Here is a 12,886-nt window from a genome sequence, read left to right as displayed (position 1 = left end):
TTCCCACAAAGCATTAGGGAAACCAGCAGCTAAAACTGCTGTGCAAGGAGCAGTTCATTTATCTGACAAAAATCAGTGAAATCAACAAAGGCTGAGAATAGTTTTCTTCTTAGCTTCATCTTAGGAGGTCTGTATGTTATAAATAGGCTACTAAAAGGCAATTAAGAGAGAGGAGAGCAAAAAGTTATTAAAAATGTACCAACAGAAACTCATTTCACTTTTTTTCAAAACGGCATAGGGGAATTCCTGTAAGAGTTCTAGTTCATTTCAAGGAGGAAATTCTGAACAAAGCTAAAAATAACTGACAATCAAATTTTCAAAATTGAGAGAAACACGGAAACCCCCAGAGGTTCGACCCAGGGTGGCACCACCCCACAGACAGATAAAAATATCATACAAATTTCAGGCAGGATAGGGACCAAGGAACAAAAACCATTCTGACAAGAGAACATTTAAAACAGTCGAAAAATAAGATGAAGGGTTGAACTACAATCGGTTTAGAAAAACAGCAGAAAAATTTTAAGACAATCAACAATAAGGAGAACCACAAAACTATGCACCGAACTCATGACAGCCCACCACAGGGACAAAACACGCACAAATTAGGGCACGGGGCTTTCAAAAAGAGACGAACCCCACGTTTTAACATTCAGAACAGATTTTTTTCTTTCTTTCTTGGGTCACCTTTAATGCTTTCCTGAATTATTTTTTTTTTTCCAACAGGCTGCTTAAACACAGGTCTCGGTCGTTTTCTGGCACAACTGTACTCACGACTGGGAATTGAAATTAAGTAGATTTTAAAAAAGGAAAAAGCAACAACACAGAAACCCCGAAAGCCTCCTGTGAGTGTTCGGAGCAGTTCTTTTCCTCGCCAGCCTCTCAGCGGAGCTTCCCGGGGGCTGCCACCCAGCCCCGGCAGCGTGGCCCGGCGGCGGCTCCCCCCCGCCTTCCCCGGCCGGCTCCCGGCTCCCCGCCCGCCCTCCGCCTTCCCAAACTTTCCGGGCTTATCCGCGGCACCCCGGCCGCGGGACGGAGCGCTCGGAGCCCAAGTCCGCAGGAAGTTGTCCCGCCCGGGAGCCGATCCCGCTGCCCGCGGCTCCCCCGGGACACTGCGGGCTCGCCCCGTGCCCCGTCACAGCGCTCCCCGCCGCCCCCTTCCCAGCGCCTCCCGCACCCACCGGCCTCTCCCGGGACAGCGGACGGGAGCGGGGCCGCCGCGCGCCCTTACTTGGAGTTGCGTCCTCCCGAGGGACGGGAAGGGCCGGGCAGCGGCGGGAGAGGAGCACCGTCCGCAGCGCCGGCCGCCGGCAACTTCCCCGCTCCGCCGCCACACGTGGGGCTGAGGCGCGGGCTGCGCTCCCCGCCCGCCGCTCGCCGCCGAGGACGTGGCAGCTCCGGCCCTCCCCCCGGCCCTCCCCGGCCGCGCCGGAGGCTCCTCCCGGCCCCGCTCTGCGGAACGCGGGGCGCCCTCTGCCGCCCGCCCGGGGACCACCGGCCCCAGCCGCGCCCGGCCCCGCCGGCCCGGGGAGCCCGGCCCCGGCGTCGGTCCCGCCCGGAGGGCGCCCCGCGGGCCGGGGAGCTGCGTGCGGCACGCCCGGCCCCCTCCGGTGTCGGCCCGCTGGCCCTGTGGGGGGAGCGCGCAGGACGGGGGAGAGAGGTTCACACAGGAGAACGCCGAAATAGGTGGGATCAGAAGAGCAAGTCATTTTTTTTTCCGCGTACCAGCAGGACGGAAGCGCCTGTTGAGTTGATCAAACTCTGCGATTACGGGCCGAAAATAAAAATGGAGGGCCGGCTCCGCGTCCTCCGGGAACAGGAGCTGTCTGGCAGAGCGGCGGGACAGGGTGTGCTGGGGAGCCCTGCCGCACGCAGCCTGAATGCTGTCATCTCTGCGCCAGCGACACCCCAAAACACCTGCAGCTGCTGCCCAGCTCCCCTGGCTTCGGCCGGCTGCCACAGAGACGCTCTGCTCTCTTACTGCGGAGAAGGGACCTCTCGCCGCGTTCCTAAACAGACAGTAGCTGTAACTGGTGGAAAATAGAAGACCTCAGACATCTATTTGTCTTTTGTTCTTGTCAGGATTACACATTTTGGAAATAAAAGACGTTTCTTGGGCTTGCATTGGTTGCAGTGTGCCTAACACAACTTTCTGCTGAAAAGGTTGGTTGGGAGGAATCTTGCCCTTCTTCCATGTTAATAACAGCTAGAGAACTCTTTCCATGCTTGTAGTTTCATCCTTTTCCTCACGCCTTTCTTGAAGTGTTTCCTGTGAAAATGTTCATGACAGGCACCTTAGTGTAACCTTAATAAACCTCCTAATTAAGTGGTCTTAGACTGTCGTGTTGTTACGTCCTGTTGCTCTTCTTTCTGCTGAAAACATCCATTTCTCAGAGTGCTGGGCACAGTTTTAATCTCGAGGTGCACTGCCAATTTGAGGTTAGGTTCCGACTTTGAAGTCATAAAGAAGTGCTGTTGCTGATGTTCAAATAATGCTGAACCGCTTAGGGCTAAAGCAGAGAAGAAATAAAATTGTGCTTTTCTAAAACATCTCTCGCACTGTGGTATCTCAAAGGGCTTTATTAAGTAATGTCAAGTAAAGGGGCACCTTTAAGCATAGCAGCGATTCCATGCGCAAGCGTACCTTTGAACGGGGAAAATTTTGGCATTAGACTTATCTACTCATTTAGTAGGGCTATTATGTATGTTTAATGATCACTTGCAGTACCATGAGAAATATCCCATAATGGTCACCACTTAAAACCATTAAGGAAAGATAAATTATGTGTGTATATTCAATTCCTCCTTGGGCTGACTCTAAGTAAGAAAATGCAGCCAAGTCGATTTAAGGTTAAAGTGAATGTGTGAATCTTTGCTACATATTCCAGGAAAGCTGTTAAACTTACAAAATACATAATTTGGTAGTTATTAAATTTCATATTTGTGCTAAAGTACTCCAACAACGAACTATACCGGAACTTTAAAGTTTGAGCAGTAGATCCTGGCTGGCACACAATTACTTGCCACTGTGATCACTCCAGCTTCAGCGATGCCCAGCAACAGGATGTTGCCATTTAGGAAACACAGATTCCTGTCTAAGCTTTAGGCAGAAGACATTGTGTGGGCTATATAGGTTTTCCAGCCTGCATCTGTCCAAAACAGATATGATTAAGTGCATTTTTGTTTAGCTATTGATTTATTCACCTGGCTTCCTCAAATATCGGATATATGTATGTCTCTTGTCCAAGAAAAATAGGGCTCTTCGGAGTATTGATTGCAGCCGTGGAGTCTGCAGTACAGCTCAGTAAAAGGTTTGGTTCACATTTTAAGACATTGCACTGTTCTAGGTCATAGGTAATAGTAGGTAATAAACCTACACGTCCTTTGGATGTAGGTGTAAAAATCTGCTGCCAGGATTATAATCTTTATTATTTATTCTTAGTGTAGGAAAAAAAAATCTTTTCAGGTTGAGCTATCAGTGTGCAGTAATTTCCCCCTGAACCTGCTCAGAATTTATAGATTTGTTTTATGCAGTACTGTAAAATGTGGGAAATGCTATTGCCAAATTTAGTATTTTGTCCCTTTGTTGTATCCTACTTCTGTGACAGTAGCAGCTTAGTCTTTTAATAAATACATATGGTTTTACATATGTGAATGTATGAAGAGAACAAGCAAAATAATCACACATAAAGTGCAACCGAAGTGCAGAAACTGTGGTGTTCATTACAAGTTCTAATACAAAATATAATCAAATGGGTTCATATACATGTATATGAAGGCCCACTTACAAGGCCCTTTCCCTTGAATATTGTTTCCTCCTCTGGGAACTTACAGCGGCAAAACCCTACAGATTATATCCTTCCCAACTGGCAAAATATTTTGTGACAATAAGAAACAGATGTTGCTTGCCAAGACTCTTTGGATTTGCGATTTTCACAGTCTCTGGCAGTTTTTGACTTTTTCTCCAATGACTGGTGGAACCACAGCACAGATTCTTTCCCCCTCTGTGCAGTTGCGCCCTTTGGTTTTGCTTGTGCCTTTGCCTTCCAAGAACTCCTTTGCCTTTCTTTTGATTTCTCTTTGGTTCCACACTTTCTTCAGATTTACTCTGAGTTCTTGTTTTCCTTATTTTCTGTTCATATCAATCTCCTCTGAGACTTCCTCCAAATCTCATCCTCAGAGTCTTCTTTCTCTCATAAGATTCAACATGGAAATCTCACAGCTACCTCCAACACTCAGACTAGATGATCTGTCAAGCTTTGTGTGGGACAGAGGTGCCATGGAAGTGCCGATTTATCTCTGACTATAAAAAGTACATAAGAAATAGATCAGATTTAGATGTTTAAAGGGCGGTGAGATTAATTCCATCTAATGATACTTCTTTGTTGCCAGTGAAGTCAAAGACAAACTGTGTCGTTTCTGTGCTGAAAGATAAGAAATTTTTATGTCCGGTAACAGTGGTACCTGAGGGGATGGACAATGAATGCTTTCTTTTCTAACTCAGCAGCTACCTCAAAACACAAGTGACCATTACTTATTTGTAAGAAGTTTGGTAGTCTTGGACAAATGAGAAATCCACATGGCTTTTAGTCTGTGTTTTCAGTGATTGCTTCATGAGAGATGTCACTCACTGAACTGTCTCAGAGAGTATAATGCTCCTTCTCCTCTGGAGAGGAGCTCTTTGGACCTCAGTCTGTGTTAGAACAAGTGTATCAAAAAGGTGCTTTAAGGAGCACATCAGCTCAGGACTGGAAGTAACTATGTATGGAACAAGATCCTAGGAAGAGACGGTTAACTAAAGTTAAAGTTCAACAATTTTCACACTAAGAATGAGATTAAAAACATAAAAGCAAATAAAAAGGGAAAGTAATATATATCCTGTAAAATTGTCAGTAATAATAATGTCTAAATTGAGGTAGGATGCTTTCCTGATTTAGGCCCAGAAATGATGATGGCCTCTCTATACATAGAAAGTCAAAGTAAATTATCACAGTGCTTTCTTCTGACTTTACAAATTACTGAAAAAGCTCTTCAAACAGAAAGCTGGGCCATATTGACAAGGTAGAAGAAGCTGGTTTGTACTGTCACTATCCTGCAGAAATCCTTTTACTGAAACCTGAATAACACTTTCACAGTCACAACAATTTGCCCAGTATAGAGCCTAAAATAACCTTTAGAAGATGTGAGTTTTGATACAAAACAAAAGACTGGATTCATCTGCTGGCGTTAACTTGGCATAGCTCCATTGAAGTCAGTGGAATTATATTGATTTACAAAAGGAGCAAATATGATCTATAAACATTTGAAGCTAAGACTAAGACACAGTAAGACACAATCCTTTTCCCCTAGTACTCCAGGTTGCAAAAGAACTCTTGGACTTTAAGATTCCTTTTTCACAGAACATATGTAACATTCTGAAAGATATTATAGAAATGTGATGTCACCTCAGAACTTTGGCTTACCTTACCTGAAAACCATAAAAGTATTAGTCAGAAACTTCTGAGAGATAATTTATATTTTGTGTGTTGGATACACGCCAGTATATTTTGCAGGCTAATTCTGTAGTGCAAGTTGAGTCTTTTTATATTTCATCCGCTGTCACAAGTGATCAAATGACAGATAAAAAATTTACTTGATAATAATTGAGTATGTCATCTGCTTTCAAAGCCTCACAGTTCCAAAACTGGGAAAGACCGAACAAGGAGAAATGTATAGTGTCTCATTATACTTTATCTTTCAGGTAGCTAAATATTGTGACTAAAAGTCAGACTAGACAGTTACATCTGTACCATGTTTTACAGAAGTGGAAAGATAAGTCACAGACGTTGACAAGGCTTTCTTCAGTACATTCTATTGGAAAAAATGCTTTAGTTGATCTGCTTATAATTTTTCATGCTGTGTCCTCTTTTGGCACTGAACTCTATGAAATTTACAAAAGCAACACCTGCAGCTCTCTAAATCACAGCCCTTTTGAAAGTTGATGTCTACATATAACACTCTCACATTCAATCAACCTAAATGTGTTAACAGCTATGTGACTTACAGTGAATCCCTGAAGACTTATGCTTGAGAAAGAATCTTCTGTGTTTGAAGATGTGTCTCTCTGAAGAACCTGTCATACCAACCAGACTTTTAAACTCTGCTCTATAAACACCATGGTGCAGTGCTGAGCAACTTCCTGAGAGTCACTAAGTGCTTTCAACTCTTACTGAACTTTTAGGAATTGTAGGAAGTTGACTATTTACAGGAAAAGCTGAGACTTTTAAAGAATCAAGTGCAAACTAATTTTATTAGCTTACATGCTTGTAGCTACTTTTAGGTATAGTTTGACATTTTCTATTTTTTCTTCTTGACATAAAAATATACTTAACTGGCAAAGTCTTGCTGTCACTTCAATTAAGATTCTCACACCAGCCATCAGCTTCTTCTGTTGCTGTTGATGTTAGAGGACAAAATGTTTTGGAGGAACTTATGTGTAAAAAGCTTTAGATTTTAAAGTTAGTATGTAGTGCCATGAATTTCAGCAGATAATTTGTTTCCCTTAGGTATATAAATGCACTAATGCTGCGAGCTATTTTATATTTTTCCAAAATCATAGCAGCCAGATAGCCAAAGTACCAATTTGGTTGTGGACTTTTCTCTAAACAGTGTATTTCCAGACCAGAGCTGTTGACTGCTTAATGATCTGTTGAAAGATTCAGTAGCATTTGGCACATAGATACTGTTTACAGCATGCCCTTCATTCTCTCTGGCACATAACAGAGCCTTCTGCTTCCTCTTGCTTCCCTGATGATCACCTTACAGTGACTCTGGAAGTAAAATAATATAATTAAAGAGAGTGTGGGTATCTGCAGATAACATTAGAAAATCACATAGCAGGATTATCCAGCTTTGTGCTTAGCAAGTTTAGCGGAAAGATGGGTTCTGTGCTTTTTGACATAGATGTCAATATAATTCCTTGTGATGGCCCTTCACATTTGATGATATTGCAAAAGCAGAGTGGGAAAGATTTAACCTTGAAATAAATTGCAATCTGTGTGAATAATTAAACAGTAGGGTGCCTTCACAATGAAGGGGTGGATCCCTATAACTTTGCTTTTTACAAAGTAAGAGAGATATCTTTTTTTACAAAATATGCTTAAATCATCTGGAAGAAATTTACAGCCCCTGTACTGAGATTATGGACTGGAGACATTATAGTTCCTTTTGATTTCTGGAACCATGAATCCATGAAGAATTTCTGTTCTTTGTGGACTGTGGCATAGAGAGCAGAATTGTGCCTATAGTCCTTGCTTTGCTCATGGTACTAGTAGTTCTGTATTACATTAATGTGTGTAATTAAAAGTCATCTCAGGAGTTCAGATGATTTCCTGAAGTATTTAGGAAGTTTTCTCTACCTTGCCCCCTCACTTCCCTGGGCAAAACTGGCCAGATGTACTTTTATTTATCTTTCCCTCCACCAAACCCATCAAAAGTAAGATGCTGGATAGTGTAGACTGGTGGCTGGACAGAATGAAGATTTTACACTGGCTGGCTGGAATTTCTTGTTCACAACCCAGCTTTGGGCCTAAGGAAGAGAGATCAGTCATAAAATAAATGTATGTGCTTCTGTCAGAAAGGAAGCGTTGGGAGTTTATGCTTACAGTTGGGTGGAGGAGTGGAGTAGATTCTGCCTGCAGATGGGTTCCAGTAATACCACTAATGATGTCACTATAAAACATTTCCATACATAACATGATTAAAAGAGAATGTGTGGTTCCTGTTGACCTGCCTCTGAGAAGAAGTTTGTAACTCAACTGTAAAGTCTGAGGGTTTTATTGCTATGCAGATTGAACTAGGCAGTAAAGACCTGTTCCTCATAAAACTATGCAGGTTTAATTCCAGCCCCCAAACCCTTTTATTTATTGATATCAGACTTGGAGATTTTAGGAGAAGCATAAGGAACTGTCTTGTATCAGCAGTTCTTTCTGGGCTCAATTCCAAAGTCTTTCTCCACATTGTCTCCATGAATATATCTAATATTACATCTGTGGACATTCTTAATAATTCAGTTCCTTGGATCCCAGAGGCCAAATTCATAACTTTCTTTTTTTCCTACCTCAAGGCTCTACACTTATAATGCAAAGATATATATTGCCCTCCCCCCGCCTTTTTTTTTTTTCGGTGTTGTGAGAAGTGAAGGGGGGAGATACTCTTGCCCTCTTCTCCTTCAGGCCCCCTTCTCCTTCAGACTAATAACTTCCATGAGTAGGTGCTACTCAGCATGAGAGACTATGAGAGCAATCTCACCGAGCTGGGCTGGGCATGAAATTCTATTTTGAAACTGGACCCACACAGAAGCCCACAGTCAGGGGTGGGGGTATTTGAAATAGTACATTGCTGACGGCTTCAGATTTGGAGTTCTAGCTTTGGATCTTTTCCCAGTGGAGGTAAACATGATTATATACCCTAGCAGGTGTTATATAATCTCTGGTCACATTTGGATTCACTGCTACGTATGTTTGATACTTCCTCTCATACAAAATATTAGAGATTAGTTCTCTGCACTTCCATCTGTGTAGCTGGGATTTTTTTCCCTATAAAATTCAATAACAAGAAAAAATCCAATGCATTTATACTCACAGAAAACCAGTCATGCAAAGCACTCGTTTATGAAAGAGAGATGGTTACACTGAGTCAATACTAATACAATTACCTACTTGAACAAGCTCAGTTACTCAATGCATTACCTAATTCTGTCATTTGAGAGTCTTGCTAGGTTGTTTTTTCTTAAGGTTCTCTTTCTGTATGCTTTTATTCTTGTGTTTTCAGGAACCACCAGTAGCTAGAAATGTAGAAGTACACACTGTTGTCATGGAAAACCTGACTTACCTACACAGATATCTTACCATCACTGTAAACAAAAAACAGATGCAAGATTTGCAAACTATATTTACAGCTCTGAGACAGTAGGCTATTTGGTGGAGCTGGGGAATATTTTTTCTGTCTGTCAAAATCTTGAAATAACCTTTTCTTATTCCCAATAGGACTGAAGTTTTCTTATTCCAAGTGGGACAAAGGTTTTGAGGGGCAGGGAAATGAGTAGGATAAAAACTGTCTCTATTAAATTTTTAAATTAAAAAATAATTCTAGATGACTTTACATGTTTTACCTTACTCTATTCTAAATGTTTTGCTTCAATTTGTTTTTTATGAGTTTCATCACTAAGTGGCAAACCATATTGAGGTTAAACACTTCTAATTTGGACAATATGGAAAGAGGAAGATTTTTACTATTTCCTAATAGAAACTGCTTTGAAATTGATAATTTCACATAAACCCTCCAACTTCTGTAGAAATGGTGCTTTCCAAGCAAAATATTTATGTTAAAAAGTGTGACTAGTCTAGTTTATCAACAGTTCTTAAAAATGAAGATTGGTTTGGAGTTATATCTGTGACCCTCTGAAATCAATGGGAATCTTCTACTTTCTAGAGACTGTATTAATTATTTTTCCTAAGTGTTATGTGTCAATCTCATTTTAAAAAACGCCCATATTAAAGCCAAGCTCATATTAAAAAACAACTTTAAATAGGTTTCATTTCATCTTAGGGACCTAATGAAGTTTGCCATAGCCTGACATCATTGCCCAGGAGCAATGAAACAGGAGCTGACCTTAACTCTGCATCCAAGGAGTGTGGAAGTGTTGGTTCTTTCCCTTTACTTGTAGTTAGAGGAAGTCACTCCACCTGTCTGGTTGTACTTGATCCTCCAAATTTGTAGATTATCACAGTGTGTTGCACTGATTGCAGTTTGAAGTCACTTCAAAAGGCACTGGAATCCAATTGTGATCCACATAGAAGTGAGTGGTAAATATGTTGTTCATCTCACGATGTAGTGTTATGAGCAAATTTAAGTGTGTGCCATTGTGCATTGCCTGCTTAGCATTCATCTTAAGTTTTCCATAACATATTTAGTAAATTAAAACTCATATACTCTCTGAAAAACAGACAAGAAACCTCATTCCTTCTCCAGTCCCCACCTGAATCACAAAGTTACAAGTCATACTCTTTCAGGTCCCTGTGAGTATCAGTTGTTCTACATAGAGTGGAACAGCTTCAGCAAAGGTGGTGAGACAGACATTCAGAGACTATGACTTAGACATTATGGCACTTCTATGGGAAAACAAGCTCAAACCTTTAAGGCAAATGAAGTAACTGGGGCACTTTTGTCCTGGGCTGCATTCAAACTCGAATCCCTATCAGTGAGTTGTTAGGTAAAAACACTTATCAGGAGCATCCAGCAGGCCCAGAAGAGCTCAGCCTTGAACCTAATCCAAAGCAGTTTGGTAGCAGTACACTGGTCACAAGACCATGGCTGGTACTGGTAGCCTTTTTCTGGAGTTAATCATTATTTAGAAATAATGGCTGCCGTGGTTTGCTTTTTGATCAAGCAGAAGGAATGAGGGTAGAGCAGCTCTCATATTTGCTGTGTCACAAGGGGAGTGTGAAGCAGAAGCTCTTTGGGAAAGCTACTGCTGGAAGTCTGCGCCCGCTCCATCACTCTGCAGCTCACCACTGGGAAAGGGCCGGCTTTGCCGAGCTTGGCAGCAACGAGCATCGCTCGGCTGGCTACTCAGAAAGCTGGGCTTGGCTCACACAGAGCCATTTCCAGATGATGAGCTGGGTCAGTTGACACATTCACTTTGGGAGTCACAGTAAGAATACTCTCAGTTTGAGCAAGGCTACACTGCATGAGTATCTCCCTCATCTGAAAAAAAAATGAAGGCTGGTGTACTGGACAAGGCATGATTAGCACGAGGGAAAAGAAAGAGAGGCATTATATCTTTTGGAGAGAATAGTTTCATTTCTTTTCCCTTGATCTTTTTGAAGGTTTGGGGTTTTTTCCTTTATTGTTATGTATCCCACTTGTAGTCAATGGGACTCTATGCTTCCACCCTTTCCCCATTTTTCACATATACTCCATAGAATGCACAGTTGTGGGTGTAATTTAACAGCTGTGCCCAGACTGCATCACTTCTCCAAAGAAGAGGGACCATTACTTCACAAAAGATTCAGGAATTAGTGACTCTTTTTGAGAGTAAAAAAGTGCAGGCAGACACAGGAGGGGACCAATCTCTCTTGGGTTACAGGCTAAAAAGAACAGATTTCATGGATCAGAAGCCTAGCAGTAAGCTTCCTTTCATTGCTTGGATTCTGAGCCGTCTGGAGCAGAGCAGTTTGTTTGGTTTGATTTTTTTTATCAGGTTGCATGATACAGTATAAATAAGAACAATTCACAGTTCAGTGCTGCTGTTTTAGGCAGTACCTAATCTTTTTTGGTGCAGGGAAACAATGAGCTCTTGGTTTCTTTTTTTTAATGTGTCACACACAGGAGAAATTCCTCATGTTTTATATAGTCAGTTGCTGCTAGATTTTTTTCTGCCATTGGCATTCAGTCTTTGTTGTTGCTGCATTTGCCACATCTCTAATTGCATAATAACAATACAATACATATTAGCAAAAATTTAGTGACCTGTCACTATGTAACTTGCTGCTATAGCTGCTGCAAAAATAGTTTTCTTTTCCTGTTTCTGCTTGGGGGGGGGGGGGGGGGGGGGGGGCGGGAAGAGAACTTTTCCTTAAAACCCTTAAATAAAAATAAATCAAATTTCCCAGTGTGCACCTTTTACTGTCAAACTTTGCTGCTTTTAGGGCAGTGTGCAAGTGTGCAGGGCACTGTTGTGAACATGGTATGTAATGGAGGAGCTGGGCCACTCCTCTGTCACAAAGGGCCACGCCTGACAAGAGCAGAACAGGCTGGAATCAGCCGGAACCAACTGGAACTGGCTGGCATCTGCAGGGTGCAGCCCTTACACTTCCAGACTTGTGGCCTCTGGTCTGTTGACTTCCCTTTGGGACAGTTCTTGGACTCTCTTATCCCCATTAGGGCAGCTCTTGCTATCTCTTATCTACACACTGGGACAGCTCTTGGTAACTCTCATCTTCCAACTGATACAGCTTTTCTATTCTCACATCTTCCCGCTGGGACAACTCTTGGACTCCTCACATCTTCTGCTTTGTATAGAGATGTGTCACTGGCAGCCTTACAATCCTGCAGTGTTAATCAAACCAAACAGTGGGCTTATTTTGTTTCTAATACAGATACAGAGCCTTAATTACTCCAGTATTGTTTTAACTACCTCAGCGCGTTCTTATCTGTTTTACTGCACTTCATTTCATATTACACATTTCCAGTTGGAGGCTTGACAGGAGGCAGAAGCAATCAAACCATATTGTCTTGCAAAACAGTGGGGAAACTGCCATGTCTCTCATGCAAAAGATTAGTCATAGACTGTGTGCTGTCTTTGTTAAACAAAAACACGTCTCGCTTAAACAGCTTAAAAGTTACGTCCTGTGTGATGCTGTCAGGGTGGGGGCCAAAAGTCAGACGTCTAAAGAGTCGAATCTTTGAAGAAGCAGCTGCTTTGTCTTCCCACCCCCTTGAAAATCATACCATAAAGTGCTGCAGCTGATCTGGGAGCACGATGCTTACCTGAGACTGCTGCTGCAGATGGGAAGGGACAAACTGTTGCTGGGCAGATTAGTGGGGGAAGCCGGGAGTACTTCAGGTGGAGAAGGAATCCCTCTATTGCCAGCCGAGGGAGCTGTTTAGGTGCAAGCTTGAATTTTAGATCCAGACATTATCTCTGGAATACAAGGAGCCTAATTGTGTAACTGCTGCCCTAAAATACCCGTGAGAAGCAGGCACTTTATTTCTAGGTCTGACAACAGCTTGGAGAAACCTACATAGGTGCTGTCTCCTTCTTCACTATGTTTAATCTGAGGAGGCAGGGCTATGTCCAGAATTATTAAACAGAAAAAGCAGGAATAGCAAAACTTGTGAGGAGGCA

General features: G+C 42.4%; 1 protein-coding gene across 2 annotated transcripts in view; it reads right to left on the bottom strand.

Annotated features, from left to right (window-relative positions):
• Positions 1 to 1,369, bottom strand: part of SMCO4 (single-pass membrane protein with coiled-coil domains 4) — a 28,501-nt gene extending 27,132 nt beyond the window's left edge. Inside the window, exon 1 of one of the 2 annotated variants that reach the window (XM_084226721.1) lies at positions 1,229 to 1,369. The gene's annotated coding sequence lies outside the window, so the exon portion shown is untranslated. The remainder of the gene's footprint in view (positions 1 to 1,228) is intronic. The other variant, XM_084226720.1, reaches the window with a different exon arrangement.
• Positions 1,370 to 12,886: the final 11,517 nt, after the last annotated feature.

The sequence above is a fragment of the Fringilla coelebs genome (genome assembly GCF_963513975.1).
Source record: "Fringilla coelebs genome assembly, chromosome: 2".
Classification (NCBI taxonomy): Eukaryota; Metazoa; Chordata; class Aves; order Passeriformes; family Fringillidae; genus Fringilla; species Fringilla coelebs.
The sequence above is the reverse complement of the archived record's forward strand: the minus strand, read 5'-3'. Positions and strand labels throughout refer to the sequence as shown.